The sequence below is a fragment of the Varanus komodoensis genome, unplaced genomic scaffold (genome assembly GCF_004798865.1).
Source record: "Varanus komodoensis strain SLA01 unplaced genomic scaffold, ASM479886v1 scaffold17, whole genome shotgun sequence".
Taxonomy (NCBI): Eukaryota; Metazoa; Chordata; class Lepidosauria; order Squamata; family Varanidae; genus Varanus; species Varanus komodoensis.
Window position 1 is genome coordinate 22,576,368 of NW_025335505.1, and position 27,515 is coordinate 22,603,882.

The 27,515-nt window shown below is 40.7% G+C and overlaps 1 long non-coding RNA gene across 5 annotated transcripts in view; it reads right to left on the bottom strand.

The window, feature by feature from the left end:
* LOC123021566 overlaps positions 1-27,515 on the bottom strand; it is a 255,000-nt gene that overhangs the window by 105,537 nt on the left and 121,948 nt on the right. For all 5 annotated transcript variants that reach the window (XR_006414343.1, XR_006414345.1, XR_006414342.1 and 2 more), the window contains exon 3: positions 24,882-24,989. This is a non-coding gene — a long non-coding RNA (uncharacterized LOC123021566). The remainder of the gene's footprint in view (positions 1-24,881; positions 24,990-27,515) is intronic.

The following is a 27,515-nucleotide window of genomic DNA, read 5'->3' on the forward strand; positions in this document are numbered from 1 at the left end:
GGATTGTACATTCCTAAGAGAAAAGTATGGCCAATTTATGTGGATACAGCTGACTATTCGAGTTGTTGCTTGTAAATGAAGGCAGTGCACCTATAACCAAGTGGAAAGCTAGACTATGCTGTGTCTGACACACACACACACCACAGCATATGTATCAGTCACATACATACAGGCATACATGTGTGTGTGTGTGTGATAATCATATCACATACACTGTAGTAAGGTTAATTCAATTTAAAAATTTAGAACCATTCAGAAATCCAGGGAAACCTGTCTTGTGAAAAGCTTTTTATTACTGTTATATGGTCTCTACAATAAGTGGACAAGAATTGCTAGAAGTTCTTTTTTCCAACAAGCTGTTTGCAGATTTTGCATAGATCATTATCCCTCAGAACTCCAGCTTTTATAATAAGGAAATCAAAAGGCAAGAAAGTCTAACTCTTGACTTACTGTCTCTGCAGAGATGGGCAAACACTTATAGTCAGCCTCAAGGCAGGATGGATGGTTTTGTTTCAGGTAGCCCACAGGAAAAGGGATGGTAAGAAGAGTTAGATTCACCTTATGGTAGTTTATGAAGAAGACCGCAATTATTTAAAGTCACTTACATGTTGAAAGTAGAGAATCTATGGAACATCACTATGGGCAGCCACAAAAAGGAGCCACACCAAGCTTTCCTGTTTGCAGCACAATGATATCTTGAATTATGATATGCTCTTTTGGGAACAATGAAAGTAAGCAGCTTCTTGGAAGGCCCACTGCTTCTTTTTTCTTAATAGAAAGTAGCCATTTATTCCATTGTATGCTTATATTTTCTATGAGTGCTACACTGATCTATTTTTTTCTGTGAAATTTTACCTCTCCTTTTAGCTGGAGTGTGCAGAACGGAGAAAAAAAAACCCTAAGTTTTTATATTTGGCACAGCAAGCAAAAGCAGAGAGGAAACCTCATGCAGTTTACATAAAACACTGTGTCAATTAAGTCCCAAATGCTTCTGAATACAAAAGAAAAAGAAGCCCATGAATCCAGCCACTTGCTTCATTTACAGGAAGAGCGTACCTGACACAAACTGACATGGCACGCCCAAAACCCAAATTCCAGCAATTGCCTGCAGGAAAGCAATGTAGTAAGTAACTGAAACAGCAAAAGGAGAAAGGGATCACAAGTATAAACCGAAAAGCCCTGAGCTCCTGAAGGCTGAGGCCCTGCCACAGGGAAGAAGATAAGAACGGAGGCTCAGCTCTCAATATGACAGGCCAGCTGATAAAACAGAGGCTGGTTTGAGCTGGAACAAATCAGAGGAGACAAAAAAAACTCCTGCTGTTAGTGAATACCAACACTGGCATAGCAGAAGCACAAGGCAAATATATGATACTTAGCGTCCCTTAACAGCTCTGTTTTAAACCTTGCTTGTGCCAGTTTTCATTTCTTAATTTTCTCAAAAGGAAAGTTCTCTAATGTTACCTCTTTCTTATAGGAGGTCAGCAGACCCAGTTATACATTTTTAAAAATCTTCTATAAACTGAAGTCCTTTCTCTACAGAAATTGTACTGAATTTCTGGACAGCAGCATGGGTTTGTGCAACTTTCATGCATCTTACTATCTCTTACAAATGCAAGGTCCCAACATGCCTCTCATGGCATAGCCTTTTGCCCTGCACAGGCACCACTCCCCTTCCTCTGCTCATCACAACATCCCTCCCCTGTTTCAGATCTGTTTCCTGAAACTCAATGACTCTCCTTTCCGAGATCATAACCCTTTCCCCGGCCCTGAAAAAAACTCTCCTTGCCCCCATCCTTTAGATAGAGATCTTCAGCACAGACACCTCAGCAATTCTTGAATCAAAAATCTTTGGAGAAGAATTGGAATACCTTCTGGAAATGACTTTTTTGACTTCAGGTTAAAATACATCAACAACAATACTTAAACTCACAGCAAGAGGCTACTGAATAGACCTTATTGTATTTCACCGGGCTTGAATTGTATTGCAACACGAACTGAGAGCAATTCTTACTCTATAAACAAAACTTTCTCATATTTGTGTTCCTGATATTGTAGTTCACATCTTTTCCTTCTTCCCATTGCCATCATAACTTGAATTGTCCTACAGTGTAGAACAAAAACAGCTGCCTTATAGTGTTCCAGGACACTAGTCCATCTGTGCCTACTGACCATCACCTGATCCGGATATAGTACGGCTATCTGAAAGCCTTCCATCCTTCTTGCCACTTCTGATTTTAATCAGCTTTTGGAAACAGCCCAGGTATGTACATGCTATCAGACAGTATCTGTAGGGCAGCAACATCAGATGTCATACATGTTCATTCACCACTACAAATACAAAATGCACATTTGCTTCTGCTGTCTAAATGTAGCATCCTACAGCAAACAGTGCAATGAATACAATCCAGTCCACCCATGAAGGGACACCACTGTCCTTCCATGCTGGCTCTATTCCCTTGCTAACCAAGGAAGGAGGTTAGAGTTGGACTCCATGGACAGTGATGCTCTGATTAGTAAGATGGAAGAGGCAGTTCCACTCATACTGTTCTTTTGCATACATTATTGTGTATGCTTTTGATTTGGGAAGGAATACGTTTGCGCATTTTTGCAGTACCTCTTTATAGCTAAGAACTGTTTGAAACCTCTCTGATGTTAACCGTTTATCATAGTTGGTCAGTTAACCATGCAATCAAATATGCTCTGAGTCACATGCAAGTAATCTTCCCAACACTGAGATCATCAAACAACTATGGGCCAGTGGCTAACTACAATTTTAAAGGGGGAGTCTTTCCCAGGCTTTTATCCTGTGAAAATATCACAGATTGAGCTTTGAACCTTTTGTAGGTCAAGCACTGAAATACATACAATGGCCGAATCTATACAGTCATGGACTCTAGATGCTGCTCTTCATAGAAAAAATCCCCCCACCAATACACACGCACACAGACGCACACACTCCCATAAGATCTGCCAGAAAGACCTTGTTCAGCCCACCCTTGTTTCAACTACCAATATCTATTAGGTTGAGAGAAGGTTGTTCCATTCACCTTGCCCAAGAAACCCTACCATGGCCTGTCACTGAAAAGCTGTAACCTTCTCCTTTTCAGGCTCAAAGTTCTATATGATGATGGTATACTTCAGCTATTTTAAGTGCTGAAGATCTAATGCATTCATTTCTTATTCAATCTGAAAAGTAAAACATGTGATACATGAACTGCCAGTGTCCATTTTTGTGGCAAGAGACTTAGGCATGTGGTAATGGTTCTTGGTCTTGACTTAACTCCAATTCTTCTATGACTTCAGTAGCTAGACCAGCCTTGCTCAATTTGGTGCTCTCCAGAAGTTTTGGACATGAATTCCCATCAGCCCCTGCATGGCCAATAGTATGGAATGCTGGGGTTATAGTAAAAAGAACCTTTAGGGCACAAGGTTAGGAAAGGCCAATTTAAATCCATTTCCGTCTAGTTTCAAACAAGATACTGTTGGATCTCTTAGCAGTATTCGATACCATTGAACACTGAAATCCTTCTGAACAGCAGGACAAGGATAAGCTTGGGATATGTTATATTACAGTTGTTGCAGTTCACTCTTGAGGACCAGTTTCAGAAGGTGACATCTGGGGACTCTTAGTTGCCACCTCAATCATCAGAGTATGGAATTCCTGGGAATTCAGTTTTATCCCTATGCTGTTTAACATCTACACGGAACCACTGGAAAAGATAATCCAGGAATATGGAGCATGTCTTGTCCGAAATACATATAACACAAAGCTGCATTTCTCCTTTTCATTGAAGCTGTTCATATTTATCTGGCGGTGATGTTGGGATGGATAAGGTTAATAAAACAAGACTTAATCCAACAAGACAGAGGTGCTTCTAGATAGGAGTCAGATGAACTCTGGTATAGGAATTCAACCTGTCTTGGAAGGGGTTGTAACACAGCAAAGAATTAGTACTTCTGATCAAGTCCCTTCTCTCTATTCTGAATATGGCAGAGGCTCAGTTAATGAAGATGAAGGAAAGAGCTTTCTCTGTAGCTGCACCTAAATTACTGAACTTTGTTTCTGGAGAGTCAGTTATACCCCTTCGTAATGGGTGGAAAAATTGTCGGCTTGTTTTGACAGATAAGGCAGACGGATCAAATAAACCTTATCTGCTGAACTTTTTTCTGTTTTTATCTTATACATTTTGTTGTTTGGGGGATTTTATTGTATTTTATAGTTGGTTTTAATTGTTGTTAGCCACCTTGAATTTATTTATTTATTTAAAACATTTCTATGCCACCCCCATCGCAACAAAGCCTCGGGGCGGCTCACAAAAAATACATAAATACACACATAAACAATGATAATATAATAATTTAAAAAAATGTGATCTGACTTGCATACAAATTTGAATTAAAGATGATCTCCGGAATGGAACTCATTCTTACACCAGAACTGGGTGTACTTTCTTCTCACAAGTTATGTGTCATACAAACAGCATTGTTGCCTTCCTTGCAGATAGTTATGGCTTGGTCTACAGAGAAACACTTGAAGACTAAACGAGATTTCTCCTGTCTCTCCGCCTGCCAAACAGCCACTGATCTGATAGCAACACAGCATTCTTTATGAACAAGTCTGCAAAGGAGATGTTTGGTTGACCAGGTTTTTTACTTCAATATGATTGGAACTTCTAGGGCAGTTTCCTTGGCTGGACGCTGTCACTTAGAGTAAGGAATTATTTTTATTGTTTCCATATAGGGTTTCCTCACCCTATTCTTCTGATTCTCCTGTGTCTGTCCAACAAAGACAGTGGTTCTCTTGAACAAACCGTTCCATTGCTATTTCATGCATAGTTACCAGTACATGATAAACACTAATGATTTTCCAAGAAGTTGATGTCTGTGAGAAGTTTTTCTAATGCATCAAGTGTAATACCACTATGCTGCAGTACTAAAAGAGAAGGGTCTTTGATATTTATTTATTTTATTTCTGTGGCCTGAACAGAGTTTTGATTGCATTCACTTTAGCAGCCACTTCACATGCTGCTGCTTATACAGCTTGGGCTCCAGTGGAAGGCTGGAATGTACTTTCAGGTACAATCACAATAAATATTTTTCCCACTAATTTTTCAGTCTATGAAGACTAAAATGCCCAGCATGATGTACAATGACCTCCCCACATCTGGTACCCTCCAGATGGGGTATCAATTGGACTACAATTCTTTATCTCCAGACTCCTGCCCCAAAACAGGATTTTCCTCAATTTTTCCTTGAAGGCAAGCAGGTAAGATGCTGCTTAAAGTAATATTTAATAAAGAAATGAAAGAGGAGGGGAATAGAAATGCATTCCATGGTTGTTTCTTGTGCAGGTGTCTGCAAGCTGCTCTCTCTCTCTCTCTCTCTCTCTCTCTCTCTCTCTCTCTCTCTCTCTCTCTCTCTCAGACACAGAAAAATAAAAGCAATAAAATCAAGTTGGGATATTTATGTAGTAACCAAATCCTCACATTCTTTAGACATTTGATAGCAGGGTGTTGAAAATTGCCATAACCCTCAAGGACCCATCAGTCTCTGACAGTTTTATAGGATTACTAGGAAGGTTTCACAACAGTAGGATAGTAATTTAAAACCAGGTCTCCTCCTGTAGTGTTTATAGATGCAAGCAGATGTGTGTTCATCATTCCCATACCTAAGTAAAGCTTCTTGAGCCCTTGAACTTAGTTAGAACATGTCCTCAGAGAATTACACATGCATGTTTGAGTGGTGAATCGCCAGCTTCTGCATATTCAGGTCAGACTAAGGGGGCTTTCTGTTTCACCTTTAACATTCTGAAGTACTCTTTCTTCATCCCAGGAATCAGAGATAACTGTAACACTCAAGCTTGTAAAAACAATTTGCCTGGCTCCCTATGGTGAATATGAAGTTCTTCCAAGTGACTATGCTGGCAAAATGTGTGTGGAAAGCAGCAGTTGGTCACAGTCTGCAGGGAACAGAAATTTTCATTAGAGAGAAATGGTTTTAAAACTTGAATTTAAATTCATAGAACCATAGAATTAGAAGTTAGAAGATTGGAGAGATCTAGCCCAATTTCATGTTAATGCCAACTCTGTAATGCAATATACAGTTATATCATCCCTGAAAATGGCTGTTCAGCCCATTTGAATTCTTTCAATGAATAATAACTTACTACTTCCCAAGACAGTCTATTCCACTGCCAAAGTACTCTCAATGTTTGGAAATTTCTCCTAATGTTTAGCTGAAATCTGCTGCCAATGCAGCTTCCAACCACCGAATCTAGCCTTGTCTTCTGGAACAACAGCAGACAATTCTGTTCTGTTATCTGATGCATAGCCTTTCATTTATCTGAAGAGGGATATCATGTCTTCCCTTAATCTTCTCCATGCTACAAAGACCCAGCTGTTCAATCTTGGACTTGGTTTCCAAACTTCTACATTCCTGGTCAATGCTTTCTGCTCCACTAGGTCAATGTCACTCCTAAGATCTGGTACTCCAAATGCGGCTTGCTTAATGCAGAAGAGTGGAACTACTATTTCTGTGGCCTGAACAGAGTTTTGCTTGCATTCACTTTAGCAGCCACTTCACATGCTGCTGCTTATACAGCTTGGGCTCCACTCAGGCAGACAGAACCTAGTGGGATCTACAAATTTTCCTTCAATTAAAAAAGAAAATCACCATACTATGCTCACAAAATGTTATCCTGTGTTAAAGACATTTTGCCATATGCTTTAAGACAGGAGTCCATCGTATTTTTCAGGCTGAGAGCCCTATCAAGTGTCGTATGACAACAGGGAGCATGTCAAGAGCCAAAAGAAGCTATGATCCTTTATTTTCCATCGCTTTCTATCGCTTGTTTTTCTTTTAGCCATTTGTTTTCTCTTGCTATACTTTCCCTCAAAGATGCCCTCTAATATCACAATATCCCAGGCAGGCAAAGATAGCAGCAGTTTAAAAAAAATGTTCTGAGAAGCATCACAGAATGCCCCCGACGTATTTCTTATACTTTATTTCCTTCATTTTCCAACTTAACCCTATATAATCTTAGCTCCAGTTCTTTGCTTAAACTGCCACTACTCTGGGCCTACCTCTAACCCATCCTCTCCCCTCCATCTCCAATAGCAAGCAAAGCTGTTTTGCCTTTGGCGCTTAGCAACTTGCGAATGCTGCAGGAGCGAGCGCAGTGGCATTCGGAGGGCAGGCTGCCAGAGCATCTGCGAGAGGCCGGTGCAGGAGTCATAGAGCAGGCAGCCAGACTGTCTGCTAGCAGAGGCGTCTGTTCTCGGAGAGCAGATGTGACTCAGCAGCAGCCAATCAGAGGAAGACAGCAGGGGTGATTGGCAAGGGGAGGGGTTAATCAGCTGCAAAAACACAGGGAGCAGCAAGCAATGGCTACTTTGGATTGATCTGAAATGGAATGGACTTTCAGTGAGGTTCATGGGGAGACTACAAAAAGGTCTAGGAGTGACAAGTGACCCATGGACTGCACATCTTGGTACATCTCCTGGACAAGGAGACAACTGTCTTGAGTACTAATCTTCTGGATTTTGCAGAGCCTAACCATGAATTAGCATCATATCCTGCTTTCCCATCAACCCTCCTGATTTCAGTCACCACCTAAATGCTCAGGGATCACAAGACCCTGACTGGCATTATGATTAAGCCAGGGCTATGCTCCTATGTGGATCCGGAGGGTGTATTTGGCAGTTCAGGATCTTCAAGGTCAGTGGGAGATCCTACTAATAATAAATGCCAACGAGAATCCGTAACAGTCTCTGGAATGTCAACTGAGAATCCAAGTTGGAGGGGATTTGAGATATTTTGACTGTAAAATCTTTCACAAATAAGTCAGTGCATTCTTTCCAACAAAGTCCTTTTTCTCCTGAAATCCAAGTTGTAACAAGCCCTTCACCACATGGGACAGCTCCGCTGGATGATTCTTAACAGTTGTTATATTTTCTATATTACTAAAACAATTGTATTTGCATTCATTTTTCTTAATCCCAGAAACAATGTATATTTTTGGCTCTGAAAACTCACCCTTCTCCACATCTTCTGCAGATCCAAATTTGTGAATCGTTCAGAAATAGTGCATTCATTCACTACACTGGAAGACGTGGATAGAAGTTTACAGATATAAAGTGCTTCCTCCAAGAAAGGATCAGAGGATGAGAAATAATCAAAGGGCCTTCTCGGTTGTGGCCCCCCGACTACAGAACACTCCCCCCAACCCTAGTCCCACTAAAGTCACCTGGTGCCAACACTGTCCTCTTTTTGACACCAGGTCATACTTTCCTTCATTCCCAGATATTGGCAGGATATAAGGAGGGTTTTTACCAGTTCTGACATTTTATTGTTTATTGTTTAAAACTGTTTTTATATTTTTGAATGCTAAAGCTTTTATATTATGCTATTTCATATATTTTACGGAAGCATGAAACCACCCAGAAAGCTTTGGTTTTCAGCAGTACAGAAGCATAATGTAGCATCATGAATGATTCATGATACCAGGGACAGAACGGGTTCCATTCATTTCAGTCCCTATGCATGATGGAAGCCCCACATGAGTGCCCCCGAAATGCAGTGGATGCGCAGCAGCAGAGCTTAGTGGACTGCATCTTGGCAGGACCAGTAATCCAGAAAAAATATCATCTGACATTTCCCAGAAGAGCGAGGCAGCACAATGATACATTGCTGATTCATAGCTATGACTGGAGCATTTATAATATTAACTTTGGTAGCATTCATTCCAAACCCCCTTGTGCCTCTAAATCCCACTATCTGAAAGCAAGGGAAGTATGTGTCACATTAGGCAAAGCCATTTCTGCTGTGCAAGCAGAATTCTCCTCCTGTCCAAACCTTGGGTTTTATATCCCTTCATCTGCATGTGCAGTAAACTTGTCACTGAGGATGACATAACATACACCACAGTAAAAAGGCAGCTTTTGGAAACAGTGGGAAGGAGGAACCCTGACCTATGAAGCCACACTGCAGCCAGCATAGGCTGTGTGAATTTCTTAAAAGCACAACAAAATGTTACTGTACTTAAAAAGAAAACAAGCAATGCATTACATTATATATTATACTAGGTGGGGAAGTAGTTAGAGGCTAGGCTGGGGATCCAGGAGATGCAGGTTCTACTCTCCATTCAGCCATGAAGCTCACTAGGTGACTTCGGTCAAGCCACTCACTCTCAGTCTCATCTGCCCCATCCGTTGTTTGAGTGGAAGTGAACCAAGCACAATGCCTTAGGTTCCTCACAAGAGGAAAAAAGATGAGTTATAAATGTAATGCAGAAAAATAATCTGATGTTTTCAGAATAAATCCTTATAGAAGAATACACATGACATAAATATCGAGGAGTCTCCAAACTTGCTGGCCCATTTACACCATTAACATAGTGTTAGTGTAGACCACATCCAGTGCAACACCAACAGCATATGCAAGTGCAATGGTGTTCCCAAAAAGCAGTCACTCCAACATACGCTACTGGAATTGTACTGGAGGACATGGCAGAGTGGCAATGTTGGATTCTGCCCTATATGTATTTCAAGACTACATAGAAAAAGAAAAGCCGCCTTGGGTTCCTTTTCAGAGGAAGAATGACAGACTATAAATGTAATATAATAATAACATTTTAAATTCTTTTTGCAATAATCAGCAGAAGGCTCCCACTTTTCTTTAATGTTATCGTTTCTGTCTATTTCCTTTATTATGCTAATGAATTAATTTAGCTATCACTTCTAGGTCCCATGTTATAGCTCATTAGTCTCTCACAGAGGGAAGTTCTTAAGATCTACAGTTCTTCACATCCTGAAAGGGACAAACAGGTAAGGTGCAAATTCCTTATGTTCTTATACAACTGACTATTCAAAAAAGTTTCAAATGAAAAATTGCCAGGTAAAACCAGGTAATTAGAACAGACAACTGGAGCTAGCTGACAAACAGTCTGGCCTGGTATAAGGTTGTCTCCTATGTTCCTAGGTACTGCAGTTGCACCACATTATGGTAGTATCTTTGAACATGATCTGTGCTAGTATGCGTTCACTAAAATACTATCCATTGCTGAACTAAGTCGTATGATACTGGTATCACAGTACATTTCCCCCATAAGTCAACAACAGTCTTTACCAATATGGTGCTCGCCAGATGTTTTGGAGTATAGCTCCCATCAGCCCTGATGGCATGGCCAAGGGTCAAAGGTGATGGAGTCCAAAGGTTTTGTTGTCCAAAACATCTAGAGGAACCCAGGCTGAACTATTTCATCCAAAGCTAGACGGTAAGTTTACTTGTTTATATTTGGAGATAACAGTAATGACATTAGGCAACTCACAACCTTTACTGGCTCTAGTGTGATGTCATAGGTCAGCCTTCCCTTCCCACACTGCCCCTGCCACTTGGCACTGTTCTTTCTAGCTTTGAAACTGCTGCCAGCTCAGAAGAGCAAACCATCAGGGGAAAAATGAACACCAGTTCTTTCCTTCTCTCCATGGGTAAAGGGGAAAGGGAGTTTCCCAGACTTACACGTCAGCAAAGCAGCCGTAGTAAATAGCAGCCCATACTAATGTTGATGTCCCTGCTATTCAGGTGACTTACAAACCCACTAAATCAAGTGTCAGTGAGGTTCAGTCAGGCAGAGATTCGTTCAGTTTTCTTTATTCAGCTGAGCAAAGCAACCTGGTGTCCGCTCCCTACACGCAGGCAGGAAGCGACACACACACACACACATTCTTCCAACTGACTCTTCTTATACTTTTTTTTTTTAACCTTCTTTCCCTTAGTCTCGCCCCATTGTTCCTTCACCCAATCCCCTCTCAGGGTCTGCCTGTCCCTTTACCCAATCCCCTTGTGGGGTCCTGCATGTCCACTGCATGCCTGACCTCGCGCTGGCGCTTATCTACGTGTCCCATCCACTCACAGGGGGAGCGTGATCACTGCGTGCCAGACCTGGCGTGAGGGGCCTTCTTTCACTCACTGCCTCTTTGTCTCACCTTATCAACCGTTCTTTTGCCTTCCCTTTTTCCTCTCCAAAGCAAGCAGTTTTACAAAAAGCAAATGGCGTTTGTTAAGCTAATCAAGCTCCTTCACTAAAGCTAACAATGAAATGATTACAGGTGATAAATCTGGTGGAACTCCACCAAGCTATGGAAAATTTGCACCCTCCTTTACCATGCTGCTTTTCTATTCAAATTCAGTTCCAACACTGGATAACCCACTATTCCATCTACATACGCTAACAGGTGATATCAATCATATCAGCTCTACAGAGAAGCTTTTAAAATATGCACATATTTATCAGTTTCAGTCTACATCCATAAGTCTACCTTTATAATTTCTGCAAAACAGTGATAAACAGTGTTTACAAAAAATGGCAGTATATATTTGTGTGCACACACTCACATGTGCACATGTGTGTATAAGATAAACTAAGTCAGGGTTTTCTACATCTGCAAGTCATTCAAATGAAAACTTTTTTTTCCCACAATTAAATACATGGTGTTATCAAGACCATCAGTTTATTTGAAGGCTGCGGGCCTAATATATAAATTTCCCTTTGTGCTCAAAATGTCTTTATCAGATAAGGCAGCTTTTGTTTAAACTACTATTTTCAGCACTTGCTTGGGGATTTTGAATACACAGCATGGAGTAACTGGAGATTTCCTAGCCTCTTTTAGAAGTGTGTTTCTTCTGTCTGTCTGCATTTTGTAATTTCCTGTCAAATACCTCACCATAATTAACTTTCCTTGCTCCAATCTACTTTCTTTTCTTTCTTTCCTTCTTTAAACTATCCCCACTTCCTGAGGATGGTAATAAAATGCTGATTACGTATGGCTGTTATCTGCTTGTCTTTCCCTTCATCTCCCCCACCCTCTAGGGCCTTTTGTTGAAACCAGCTCTTGGATTTCAACTCCTAAGGAGAAAGGAACAGAAAGAGGAAACTAGGAGGACTGCAGGAACCCAGGATCATTAGCATTTATTGGGTCAATCTGCAGCTACAATCAAGCCAGATCATTAAGGTAGGCCTCTTTCTGAAGTCTGAATGTCTCAGCTGCCTTTCTAGTGTGCTCTTGAGATTCCAGGAAAAATCTGAAAGCTGCTTACTGCTGGCTGGATGAAGCAGGACAGAATAAAGATGATGTGCCACAGTCCAGAACAAGGCTGGGAAATCCTTCTGCACAGGAAAGTCAGTAAAAGCAGCCACTGCTGATGACAAGAAAAGCCACAGCAAGAGTAGGAAGATCCAGAGCCAAAATCAAGCTGGGGCAACATAGCTCTTTCTGAGATTTTTTGCTCTTATCATGTCTCACTTACAGTTGTTTATGAGTCTTTAGACAGCACTGTGACACTTGTTATTTTAAGAGCACTTTTACAGAGGGGGATAAAGTAGAGAAAATGCAGCATTACTGCTCAGAGCAAAACAAAACACATTCCCCACTTCTGTGACTGTATTACTCTGCTACACTGCATCAGCGCCTATCATTTCTGCTCCAGAAAAGCAAGAAAGGAAAAACCAAATTCTACAAGAACCAAAAGCACATACACTGGATTAACAGGTTTGGGTAAAAAGCGCCCTCCTTCCCTCTCTCACTCACTCACTCATTCACACACGTGCGCATGTAGAGCAGATTAAGCAGCAGCAAGGAGGTCCAGATGAATGGACACATGGCATCTTGTGAACTGGCTTATGTCAACAGATGCATAATATTAGACTCCAAGCCACAGGTCCCCCTTTCAGCCCAAAAGAGAAATACCCACCACCACCACCACACACCCCATTAAAGTGATCGTCTTGGAGCACTTCTTTAAATTTCCTATAAGCTCAGAATATAGCCATTACTTCCGTTTCACTCAATAACCACACCGGCATTCTCAATCCATCCTTGGGAAGTTTAAATCACAAGCACCTTACTCAGCAGGATAATACAGAATTGCCATACCATGAAAGAGTTCACACATGGGACCTAGTAAATTTATATGTGCGTGTATCAAATCCCCTCTACTTGCACACAGAGGCCGTTCTAGCAATGCAATGACAAAGTGATTAGTGTGATGTAGGGCTACTAGAGCTCACTGCTCAGAGAAAACACTAGTTCCAGCACCTCATACAGTTACCACTTCTCATGTCTTCTTTCTTTCATCCTTTAAGTGTTTCCTCTTTACCAGAAACAGATCTCACCAAGGGATTAGCCAAAACGTTACTGTTCATCTCCAACACTGCAGCTTCTGTTTCATCCTCATTCTGGTGTGGGGGTTAGAGCACTAGACTGGGCACCTGGGAGTCCCAGGTTCTAGTTCCCACTATACCATGAAGTTCACTGGGTAAATCTGAGCCAGTCATGGGCTCCCAACCTAACCTACATTGCAGGGTCATTGTTGAGGATGGAATGGAAGAAAACTGTAAGCTGCCCTGGTGCTTCACAAGAGGAAAAAGGGTGAGCTATAAATACAAGGTAACAGCAATAATTATTGCTTCATGTGGCCAACAGCTTTCTGCTTTGCTATGCATTTTTCTTATAGCAATTTTAAAGTGCAGTTTTGGAACTATCTCTGTGTTTTTCCCATGTATGTTGTGCTGGCATTCAGCTAGCTTTTCATCACTCCTGCAAGTGGTACCCAGGGCTGTCATGTCAGTGTTTCACAACTAGCATCTAACAATGCCCGTGAAAGATAAAATAGCCCCTTCCATCAAATGTCTTCAATTTCATATCTTGGCTCTCTGGTTGATAATGCCTGCATCCCTGAAGCTGCTTACAACCCAAACTCAAACGCTCCTGAAATCTTCAAGCAAGCATTTTTTATTTGCATTTTGTACCCAACAGAGAAAAGAGTCACCCCTAATACTTGACATGCCTCTATTTTTATGCCTCTGTGTTTACAGCCAAACATTGTCAGACAGTAAATACTTCCCTAGCTTTGCTAGAGACAGAACACTTCTCTAACAAGATCAGACTGTGGTGTATCTGTCTGCGAACTCAATACACACCTAAACACAGAAGCACACACCTCTATTTTCTGATCTGTCTTGGCTAACAGTTCTGGGAACACTACAAACTTGTTTTCAAAACAGGAAAGTGGGATGGGTGTACACACCACAGGTAATGCTGATTTGTTTATCATGCCTCCTTCTCCTCTATGGGGAAAAATACCATCTTATTTCCAGGTTTTAGGATGAACCAATGAAAATGCACTGATTTCATATTCTGTTCAGGGCAAAAGTGCCCACTAAAAACATAAAAGATAGCAGAGAAAACTACAAAACTCTAAGGAGCTAAGTTCTGACTGCCATTACTTTATAGCTATGTGTCATGAAAGGAATAATTAATCGTGTCAAAGGGAAAATTTACAATCCAGCAAGCAACATAAGCAATGGGCACAGTGGCATACATCACATGCATATTATAATTCCATGCTTCTAGAGTGATGCCTGTTTGGAAAGCGGGTAGGAAGTGTAACAAAACGAGCTATATTTACAAGGTGAATGAACACTCCAGGCAGCTGCTTCAATCAAAATTTCACTCACCCTCCATCTGATAAACGAAGAGCAATTAAAGAAGTCACTGCAAAAATTAGTTTCATTAATCAACTTGATGCAGCGGATTGATGGTTAAACAGTTTTGTTAACCTTTAACAAAACGTGCAGAAAACACAGAATGGGCCACTTGACATGATCAAATAAGCCATCATGGCTTATTATTTTAAGCCATGGTAGACTGCAGTACATCCAGTCATTTTGCATATTGAAGCTGCAGCCAATTGTGTCACCCAAACCTGGGCGACAGAGGTTGTGCAAAAGTGAAACAGCTCTTGCCTAACCAAGGCCTGTTACAGGGTTATATGAATGTCATTTAACATTTGCACAACTTCTGCTACCCAGGTTTGGATGATACAGCACGCTGTGGAATCCTAGCCAAGCATTATGTACACAAGCCACAGGAGTCTACAGTATTACCTAAATGTATCTTTCCATATTTGCTTGTGATATGATGGTGGTTTTCCTTGGGAGTCTTGTTTGTTAAATCAGTACTTGTTTACCAAATTATAGAGAAAATGTCAGATTCTTTTTGTTAATTCCTCACCTTGACAAAGTTCATCTTAGACTGCACAGTGGAGACACAGAAGAGAACATGGATATTTATACAAGGGTAGGCACAGTCCGCATGGCAGCAGGGCAGACTGACAGCCTAGGAAGTATGAAAATCAAGTGTCTCTTCTGAAAGCTATTTCCCCTTGAACATGCACCTCTCTGTACTCATATTTACAACACACATAGGCAGGGGATGGAGAGAACAGAGTCCTCATTTGTAGGAAAAGGGTCAATAAACACTCCATATTTGTGCTTAAGGTCAGTCATGGTAAGTTGAGGTCCCCCACATTCCTTAGGGATCTCTTCCTCCATGGAGTTCCAATTAATTCCATGGTATTTTCAGGAGGCAATTTTATTTGAAGACAGCATTTTATCTGGTACATCCAGCAGGAACTTAAAGCCCATAACTGGCAATGCTGGCACAGTAGGACGACCAACGGATCTGCAATCAAAAGGCACTTGCATCCTTCTTCCCAGTCTGTCTAGGTGTATACAGAGAAAGTAAAGCTATGCTAGCATAACAGGAATCAATCCCCAAACTGTTGGCATCCAGGTAGATGACCACCACCCAGAGAATCCCGTTTGGGACTACTGAATGCCGTTGCATAAATCAAATTAATAAATGTATGAAAAAGAAGAAAGTCACTTTGCAATATATATTACACTAACAACTAATTAGCACAGTGTGCACAGGTCCATTCTGCAGCTTTCTGAAATATCCGCCACCAACTGGGCTAATGATGAGATCCAGATTCTAGGTTAATCATGAGTTGAACTACCCCAAACTTAACCGAACTGCTAATTATAGATTACCTGTGGCTTGTTTATCCCAAGATTAATGTATACTGTCCAGGCTCAGACATCATGTAGCAACTCTGATTGCCCCAGTTTGGGGCAGAATATTCAAAATGGCCACAGTGCACACGGCAGTAAACTAGCAGTTAATTAACCCAAAATTTGCCACCATTATGTGTAAACTGGCTTGCTGTTTCAACATTTGTCCAGGCATACAAATAGTGTTTTTATGACAAGAAAAGTTAGAGTCTACTTTGGGACAGTAGCCATCTTGCCAAAGCCAGGTTTATGGCTGTCTCCTCCTATTACAAGACATAAACTGTTGCAGACCTTTAGGATGAGTCAGTGTGAATGAGTGTAATGCAGTTGGAGCAAGTAGCAGGGCAGCTAGACATCTGGAAAAGCACAATGCCGGATTTAATGCCACTGCTCATCAGTTTTACAATCCTGTCCAATTCTATTACTTCCTGACATTACAATTCTAAACAGGTGTATTTAGAAGTTCTATTGATTTCAAGGTCATTTACTTTTAAAGAAGCAAACTTAACTCATTTTCCATGCAAAGACATGTGAGCCATTACTTTACCAGGAGTAGCATGTAAAGCAAAAGGGAACCAGTCTCAAAATCGTTCACAAACATTACAGCTTATACACAGCAGGAAATATTCTCGGTGGTGTTCACATGGCTGATGCAATGCCCAAACTGGTCCCAATATTATTTTTTATCCTGAGCATCTGAGCAGGTTGAATTGCTGGTTCAGTGTTCTAGCTTGCCATTTTCCAGAAGAGTGTTGAACCAGAACAAGATGAGTCACTGAGTTTCCACATGACACAGCACTGACAAAACCAGTTCAACCAGTCAAAATAGCAATTTCAAGGCCAGGGAATTTTACCAATTACAATATAATTATTTGAACTGCCCCTACCTTTCCTAGACATCTCATCTTAGAAACTATTCCAAAAATTAGGGGTCCTACCCCAATGATCAAAAGACAGTGTACAGTTATTTTGATTTTCTTTTTGAATGGGTTTTGGGCAATAAGAGAAAAAAAATGGAAGCAGTGGTAGAAAGTCTTAGGAGGGTTATTGATGAGAGATGAATGAAACGGTCTCCCATAACCGCAGAAAATTTCATGAATGTGGCAGGGTGATGGTGTGATTAAAAGTCTTGTTTAGAAGCACCTCAGCTCTCATTAAATAACACTAATGTAGCTAAAATAGTGCCATTATGTGCATACTTGTATCACACCAGCTATAATGAACATGGGATAGAACTTACTCTTTGACCCTTAATTATAAAGATGATTGGGGAACCTAATTTCTTTTGTATTTATGTTTTGAGTAGGACAGTCTGGCTTGAAATGTATCTCAGAATCAGCTAGGTCCAAAGTCATGCCTGCAGCACCACCAGAGCAGTGAGTACAAACTAGGAAATCCAGCAGTGGGGTCATGGCCTATTTGCCATCCTTCCTTTCAATGCTACTGGGGCAGCTCTTGGGCAGGATGAGTCCCTAGACTGATTTTTGCTGCAGCACAGCTCCACCCTGAAATGGCTGGCATGTGTACAGCCAGATCAGGTGATATGGAGAACCAGTACTAGCCTCATTGGCCTTATATAACGAACGCCTCAAGGTTTGGCTCCCTAGTCAGAGCAATATGTCAACCAGTGTGCTTGCTCTACAGACTTCTGGAGCCTTGCCTCGCAACTCAGTCATTCCTCACCTTGTCTGAAGATTCACCTCATCTCACCTCAACATGCCTGAGGCTCCGTTTTGTTTTGCCTGACTTCACCTGAAATCTCACCTTTCCTTGCCTGAAGTTCGGCCTTGTCTCATCTCAAGTTCTTCTCAAGCCTACTTGAAGTCTTGCCTGAACAGTTAGTGAGGTACTGGTATATTTTCCTTCTCTATCTGTCCAGCCCACCAGCCACCATATGATTATTAACCTGCACAGGGTCCCAGACCTCTTCACCTATACCCATGAGCTGCCTGAAGGCCTATCTTAACATTAAGATAGCATGAATGATCTATGTGTTGCTTCCTGTGCCCCTCCTCACTATCCTAAAAACAAGGATTCTTAGCAAGGATTCCAGAATCAATCTAGAACTCTACATAAGTTCACGCCTTTAAAAAAAGGGAAGTTTACAATTAATATCATGTGGCAGGTAAAGCCACATCTGGGACATCTCCCTCTCCCACTTCATGGACCACTCCAAATAAGCATCATTATTCTTCTACAGGGCCTGATATTAACAGTTCTTCATAAATAAAGAAACATTAACCACTGGCAGTGGGTTAGGGTTAGGAAAAAGAAATGTTCTGAGGGCCATTGGATCGTCCCAAAGTTTTCCCAGCATTTTGAATAGGAAAGATGACTGCGTCAACAGACACTTGCTCTGAGGTATGTAAAAAGGAAAAGAATGTCTCATTCATTAAAAAAAGACAAGAAAATAAACAAGCAGACATACCATAGGTCAAGCAAAGGAAGCTGAAATTCCCTCCCTCCTCCACCACCTTTAAAAAAGAAAGCATAATACATTTGGAAAGAGCGACAAAGGAAAACACGCTGGTAACATGCAAAATGATGCCATTATCAGCTCCTTATCAGAGGTCCTAGACAGAATGACAGGAAACAGGGGCAAGTAAACTATTACCAACACACCACAGTCATGGAAGCTCAAGATGTTTTAAAGCTTATCGCAGGCCTCCCAGGACTGGTCTATACATTATAGTAGTCACATGAAAGTCGTTTCACGCTGCTGCATTTGGTGGTGGTTATCATACTGTTCATGTGGAGTCATTTTTCACATCAGGCAATTGTTAGCACACCACTATAATCCTCAAAACAGGCCATAGATATGGAAGGTCATTTATTACCTGGCAGCCAACACTAAGTGTATGCATTCAATAATATGAAGAACTGGTCATGCTTAGAATTCAGTCACATAGCAAAGTGAAAATTACCTTATTTCTGGCCACTCCGTGTTTTCTAACAATGTCATGAAAATAGTAAGGTTTCCTTACATCATGGCAGGACTCTAGCAACTATCAGCAGCTCAGAATACAATTGCAAAATGACTTCTAGGACCTCTATGGCGATGTGCTAAAGAGTGTATCTGCTCTGTGTGGTTTGAAGCTCCACCGCAGTGGCGAATCATGCGATCACCACAGACAGAAGGGATTTCAAGCCACCTTTGTGTGGTGGCCAGAACTCACCAACTTGCCTCTCCCTAAGAATAATTTTACTACCACTGTCAATTTTTCTCAGGATCACATGTATCGCCAAGCACAACTAAATAAAAATAAAAAAACAACGTGGCAAAGGTTTCATAACAATTTCCATCTGACAAAATTACAGCAACCTTTAATGTATTAAGTGTTCACACTTCTTAATTTGGTCTAGAAAGTTAAAGACAAGCTTCATAGGACAGGAAACTATCTTGACCCACCTTAACATTTCATGCTATACCATAATGGTAACTGGAAAGTGGGTATTATTTTTAGAAGCAACCAGGACATCCGAACAACCGAATTTAGTGACTCAAAAAGAAGAAAGTGGTGACCTGTTTTCAAAACTACTCATTTTCAAAATTTCAACTTTTCTATTTTGGGAAGTCTCTGTTGTTTTGAAAAGCCTTTTTCCCCAGTTTTTTCTCTCAAACTTATTTTGTGACCTGCCTTCAACTTTCCATACAACACTAAACTAGAGCAGAGACAGAAGAGGGCAGGTGATCTGAGTCACAGAACCTGAGCTACTTTGAATATCAGAGGTGTTAGGATGCATCCTTCGTAAATTTTCTTTGAAAACTGGAACTTTGGGGTTTACAAGCAGATGCAGTTCTTTCATTCTAGCCATGAAACCATCTCTTGAAAGGAGAGAACTTTTATATGCATAATTTTGAAGATATTTACCAATTCCATAGAACAATACATCATCTTTTAAAATAAAATTTATATACATACTACTTGCATACTCTTTACATCTGTAAATGTTTCAGTTATTGCATGACTGTAATTCAATGGGATTTTTTAAAGGATTGTTACCTGGACTGTAACAATTTTTAAAAATCATGGCAGCTTTTCCTTTGACCTAACTAGTTTCAAGATTAATGGAAGGAGTATTCTTGCCCACTGCATTCCTGAATAAATTTCCACAGGATTTGTGTTACTGGAGTGTGACTTTTAAAAAACGCCTTTGTGGCCCAAACTGATGAAAAAGAGAAAGAAAGCCATGAATTGGAGGCAGACAAGTAGGTACAGAGCTCCGAATACACGGCATCTCCACATACGCCACAATTAGTATATTATGCATGTCCATGCACATTTCTAGTGTGGCAATATCACAGCTTTACATGCACTGAACAAAGGACAGAAGGAGGTGCAGAGGTGATCTATGCCTCCCCACCCCCCTAGTCTGCATTGGCACACGTCGAGCTGGAACAACTCCAAAGGAGAGAGATGGAGACTGGAGCAGCTTCTGGATGTCTTGCTTCCTGGGTCCGGTCTGGTCCAGTCCTCTCCATCCCCATCCCCATCCCCATCGAGTTTCCTGACCTCGGAGCAAAGCAGGGTCAGAGTTCTGATTCCAAGTTCCAAGCACAATATCTGACCTCAGATCTGCAATCCTATGATCACATAGGATCACAATCCTATGATCTCCCAGTGATGTCTAGGGCTCCACAGGACCATTCCCTTGTGTAACTGGACTGCTCCACTCCAGGATAATTTTAAAACACACTACCTGATGAGAACAGCCAATTCCCAGCTGTGCAATAGTCTGACTCACCACATCAGTTGAACAGTACTTTAGAAAATGCATACATGGTTCTGGTACAGTCCAGGCAAGCCCTGGTTAACAGTAATTCAAGGAGGTTGCGGGGCGGGGAAACTGTTCAGCAAGCTTTCTGGGTGAATCACACACCTCTCTCAGGCTCTATGACGTACATTATGCTGACTGCATATATTAGGTTTGAGCAAAGTGTCAGCCAGATTACCAAACTAGAATATCTTAATTTCCAATAAGAAAATCACACATATATTCCTGCCACTGCATGTATATGTAATTAACATATGCTTCAGGCATTGCACATGATGAGGTATGAGGCCTGAAAGTTGTGTAGGCTCCTAGGAGTTTAATGCTTCTATTCAACAAAACCTTTGTGGTGGGGGGGGGGGGGGCAAGGCAAGAGCTTGCTGGTATTAGTTTGCTTAAATCAAGCATACTGATGTCTTTTAATTTATTTACTCTTATTTTAGCATGAAATTCCATGTTTGTATAAAAATGGTGCAATAATTAATATGGAATTCTGGCAAAGCTTTCTGTCAGTAACATTCCCAGTGTGGCAAACTCAGTTCCAACAAAGAGACTGTGTTTTTTTCCCTACAAAACCAAGAAGAGGAGTGAAGCTTGCCCCCAGTATTCTTGATCTGCCTCTCCTTTGGCAAAGGCAAATGAAAGGTCCCAAGTTAGAAAGACAGGTGCCGATGTCAATAAAATGGATGCAGTCATGCCAGGATTGCTGCCTGAGTGGGATCACTTTTGTAGAATCTGACTGGGAGCATGTATTTATCACTATAAATTGAAAAAATAGTTGAAGATGAGTCAAACTATATGAGAAATTGAACATACGTACTGCAACCGGACCATAGTATGTTACCAAAATCTATCTTCTGGTATATAAACATATACTGTCATATATAACACACAAACATCAACTGCAAAACCAGTTTGGGGCTGAAAAAGGACAACATGAACAGCAAGTATTGTGAACAGCGTTATTCCATAGGATGAAGATTCTGCTTGGCATTCTGAACAGTGGTAGACATTAGTCCAACAGAATTGCATCTGGGGTCATACAGGCATAACGGACCCAAAGTTTCACAAAATCCTTCAGGTGTGAAAATGGTTTCTTTTTATTCATTTACTTGAGTATGAAAGGGATTTCCCTCATGTACATTATCAGAGATGAAATGCTGTGGTGTGAAACACTTAACACTTAATCAGATCACTTCTCATGATGCTAGGTCAGCATCTTCACAGATACAGTGGAATTGGTGTTGTGTGCGTTACATGGGCGGGTGGACTAGCATGGCACAGAAAACTGAAAACCCAGATAACTGCAACTGTAAATTGGAAAAATATCATCCAAACTAAGTGCAAATCATATTGATTACATGATTTTTGATGCCACTCAAGACAGAGGTCCCTTCCTAAGTCCCACAACTTTTCTAAAGCTTTCTGTTTCCTACCATTTTTAACTACTGCCTTTTGGTTTGCTTTGATTTGGTTTTTAACCATCCTCTCTGACTCAAAAATAATTTTTAAACAAATGCTTTTTAAGCATAGTCCCGCTTTTCCCAACTTTCATAGCTTTCTATTTCATAGTGAGGTATGTGATAATGGTTTTTTGGGTAGAGAACCTTCACAAATCACTGCAAAATAGTAAAAAGCCTAAACAGGAATAGTCCGATCTAATTACAGTTTAGCTAGATAGCTTGAGTTGCTAAGTGTGCCTTTTAAAGCTCCACATAAGTGGAAATTTCATCAGCTGCAGCCTTCTGTCTCACTGCAGTGCACAACATGCTGTCCTTTGGCTGCAGGCTTGTCTTCCTTCACATGCTTTCCTACTTTTATACTTTTGCCACAAACTACAAGAATCTAGCCACCTGCGTAACAGATTTCACTGCCCATCCCAAACTCATAACATTAACCTAAGCTATGTTTGAAAGCGCGTTATGTTTAATGCTGCTCATTCTAACAGGTCTGAAAAGTGGGTACCAGGTGGCTGGATTTCCACCCTCTGTAGGAGAATTCACATGAGATATTAACCCCTCCCACTCTGGGAATTTTACCTATATGGGCTTTGTAAAACTCCCCTCTGCAGGAACAGCTGGGGGTTGCATCCCCCCCTCCCCCAATATCCCAGGTGCCACTACAGGAATAACAGAGAGAACAAGATGAAAGCAGCCAAAAGTGTCACCTTCTTTCTTGCCCAGCATTCCTACCGATGCTGACAGAGCAGGTTTGCTCAGGAGCAATCCCACTTTGCCAGCATCAGGCAGAACGCCCAATAGAGACCTGGAACTGAAGGGAAGGGGCTGCCTTAGAGACCTCCCATACAGACCTCTTCTGCACTCATCCAGAATGATGCACCGCAGCTGAGAAGTGGGCCGGGCACACCTGCAGCACCTTCCACCAATACTCACTGGTGACACACCATGGCTGAATAGAGCAGAGGCTGCCTGTGCTCCTTGCCTGCAGTGGGCAAAGAGGCAGCGGGAGGAGGAGGTGGGAACAGAAGCAGAGAGAAAAATAGACTAGGGAGTACCTAAGTGTAAATTCTGTTTGAGATTTCCTATTTGTAAATCATCTCTTTTTCTTAAGGGTGGCATGTACGCACAGAAACCCGAGCTGACAGAGTAATGTTTTCATTTTTTTTAAGTCTGTAGTAAAGATGTTGTTCAAAATATTGTATATAAGATTTCAGTGATTCTTTGCACCGTTTTGAAAGCTGAAAAACTAATACTAAAAGATTGGAAAGAGAAACAGCCACTTTCAAGAAGATAATTAGTTAAAAATTTGAGGAAGTGTCTGATTTTTGAGTGCATTGTTTTTAGGTGTAATTTACCAATTGACAAATGTGTGAATATTAAGTCTGCCTTTGTTCAAGCCTGTGCATAAGTATATTGTTTGGATGAACCTTTTGGACCCATCCATCCAGCAGACTTCCTGTCGTGCTCAGCCTGGTCCTGAAAGCAAGGAAGACCAGAGAAAGCCTGCGAATGCTCACGGACCCTCAGCGGCACAACCAGTGATCTCCCCTGTGAAGAGAAAACTGCAGGGCGCGCAAACAGGATTGTTGCAAGTGGGTGCAGCAGGTACCCTTCCCAGCAACCCACCTTCTTCCACACTCGCTGCTACCACTAGCACAGTGGCTAGTGAGACACTGTGAAGCATAGACTATAAAAGTTATGAATGAATGCTAAGCACGCTCACCAGGAATATGGACTCTGGGCTGCTGGATCCCCACCTCCAAATGGATTTCTCACCCATCCCTACAAAAGCCTCCCTAGGAACTGCTGTATGTTTTGCTATACATAAAATGCAGGTGGGTACATAGTATATATCTATTCATTGTAACAGAGTTACTCAGTTGTAACAGCTTTTATTTTTCTTATTTTTTTGTTTTGTTTTTATTTGATTTTGCAAAGTCACTAAATTAAAACAAATCAAGGATAATGATGAAGTAGTCACAAGGAGAGGCTGGCATCAAGGCATATGAGTCATTTCTAGAAATTCAAGCCATTAGAGTAGTGGAAAGCAAATGACTTAGGTGACACTAGAAGATCTTCAATTAAATCAGCTGAAACCCAGGGAAAAGACAGGGACAGGGGGAAATTTGGAAGAACCTCTGAAACTAATCTACATCAGAAACATAATGATGCAACAGATGGGGAAAATAGTAAAATATGAATATGAGTACAGAGATGCTTTCTACAGCTTTATCTGAATATATGTGGAAATGTGGGGAAAATACACAGACCCTACTTTCTTGTAAGACAGTTTTCTCCAACTTGGGACCCTCATATGTTCTGGTCTAAAACTCCCATTGGCCATACTATTTAGGGATAGTAAGAATTGTACTGCAATGTATCTGAAATGAACCAAGTTAGAGAAATTGGTCCAATGATTGAGGTTTCTCTTCATGTTTTTCTAACAAGCCTTTTATAATAAAAGTATTTGAAATCCAGTATTAAGATTAGTTAGGTAAAAAGTTAATGTAATGTATAGATACCCTCTTTATTGCTTGTTACAGGAAGCCTCATGATTACTAAACAGGAAGAGAACAGTAGAAAGTTTGACACTTTTAATTAATGGGTGTATCTGCAATACTCATAGTGGGTTTCTATTCCAATCTGAAAACATCTAGGGAGTATCCCTCTGTTTTTAACTGCAGGTCCTAATGGAAGGGCTTGTGGTATTATACAGGACCCTATAACTCACTTACCTGCCCTGCACAGGAAGGAAGTTCAGCTCACCGTCCCACATGTCAATTCCTTAATTACTGAGTCTCCTGAACATAAATCATCATTCCCTGTACTGATATGAGTCATCCCTGAAAGAAAATATGCAACAGAAAAGTCTTGAGTCATTTTATGTCAATAAAGTTTGTATATGTGCTTAAAAGAAAATGTGAGAATACAATTCAAATATACATATCTCTCTCTGAAATACTTTTTTTTTCACACCAACCCTAAATGTAAACATCAAACAGTGTAGTAACACCATTTTGAAATAATGTGAAGCTTTGATACACCATTTTGATTATCAAAATTATGGTCAATGTTAGAGAAAAACAAATCCCAAAAATATTAAATGTCATAGATAAGGACCCCATTAATTAAAATGAATTTTCAAAAAACAACAGTAAAATTAAACTACACTTTTCTTTCTCATAGGTTACTACACACACATATGAAATACCAGAATGTGTTTTGGATCATACAGCATTTATATTTTGAGTTAGTTCAGGGCCACGCAAGAAGGTGTTTTTGCACTGGTATTTCAACCTCCATATATTGTTTTCAACCTCTGTATAACTTTCAGCAAATTTACACTATCTGAAAAGCAGATTTGCCTTTCATTCAGCACTGTTCCTCAAAAACGGTGTACCATCCAGACTACACATTGCCTAAAAGAAACCATAGCAACCTTTAAAGCTGGTAAAGACTCACTTGTGAGGGCAATGTGAACATTTAGTCCATTGCAAAACCCCCAGAAGGAGTCGGCCTGTACTAATTTCCTTTTTCACTTGCAAAGTTTATGATGGAACAATATTAAACATGCTTACAAGAGAGCAAGCCTCACTGAGCACAGTGGGACTTACTTCTGAGTAAGCATGCAAAGGATTACAAAGCTTGGGTGTTTGGTAGCATGGTCCTGAGAAAAATGTGCTATGCTTAGAGGAAATGGCAATCTACAAAACAGAATGAAATCTGAAAAAGGGGCTTAAGATTTTATCATTTACAGCATGAACATGAATAATGAGCCTGTTTTCTTAGGGATGGTGTGGGTAGAATAGATATGGGAATTGGAGGGAATTTGATGAGTAGGAGATGTTTTCTGCCTTGTCCAAATATTCTTACACAATGTTTTATGTAACAGTGACTGTGGATTCTCCAGACAAAGATATAAGTATTTTTACAGGCCCTACTGTAATCAGCTTTGTGAGCCTATAAAGCTTCAAAAGGTCAGGACAGATGTACATTTTTAAGACCTACTTTTCAGTGCTACATTGAATCACAAGATAAGGACTTTTACAAGTATGCACCCTAATTTCTGCCCAAGATGCAATAAGCGGCAGTGACAAGGTCCTTATCATATCTTGTTCTACAAGTGCCCATAGAGCAAGAATTCCCATCATGAGTTTCTATAGTCCTGCATTAACTGTAAGAAAGCTCTTTGAAGTTCTCGATATCAAAGTCTAGATGGGAAATTTTACAGTAGGACAGACAACACATTTCTGTCTCACTCCAAATAATGACAATCCAGCTGTTAGAAGAAGCAACAGCAATACAAAGTAGGAACAAAATATTAGACTCAACTTAAAGCACACATTTAGAACTAAGCAGATAAAATCAAGAATGCACAGGCAATGCTAAGCATATTAATTTGTTTCATTACTGCAAACATAAATCTGATTATTTTTCCATATTTCCCATAGCTGCTTCACAGGGAGATACTTTGCCCATTACTGTTGGTTTGCAGTTCTTCAGGCAAAGGTTCCTTACAGTCCAACTATATGAGGACATTACCAAAAAATATCAAGAATTGAACCAGGGATATTCTGCAACCAAAGTTTATGTTCTACTTACTCCAAGCCCAGAAAAATGAATGCATGTATCTACTTCATACATTGCAGAATTTAAACAAGTACATGATAAATCTTTAAATGTTTGTGTAATTAAGTATAATTACAAAAAGCAGCCCTCAATGGGCATGGTTACAGCCAGAACCGAAAAAATCCTAGACATTTGGTAAGTTGGTGTCTAAAACTTTGAACTTGCTCCTTATCAATTTGAATTGTTTTTTAGGCTCTACGGTAGTCGGCCAGGAAGAACTCTTGCACTCATCCTGCAGCATGTGAGATCCTGTGAGCAGCTGGTTTGCCACCATTCATACAGAGTGCTGGGCTAGATGTACCTTGGGTCTGATCCAGCATGGCTTTTCTTATGTTCTTATCCATGGTGTCATTCTGGGTCTGCCAGTTCCATTGTGCTCCCAGGACCCACTGCTTACACAGCTGGGCATTTGCAGTTCTAAAAAAAACCCTGGAAACTAGCAGAAATGCTGGTTTTTGGATCTGGACGGGCCAGTGGAGTGTCCTGCTGTAAGCTTCCACCAACTTGCCTTTATCCTGAAATGAGCATTTCTGTTTATTTGGATTAAGTTTAAAGCTGCAAGTGCCTGGCTGCACAAACGGAGGGCTTCCCAAGCGCATGGGACAATAAACTATTACCCTAAGGGAAATGTTACATTTCACAATGACTCACATTGAGCCTACAAATCTGACTCTTTGAAACATGGAAAGTGTGTGTGTGTGTGTGTGTGTGTGTGTGTGTGTGTGTGTGAGAGAGAGAGA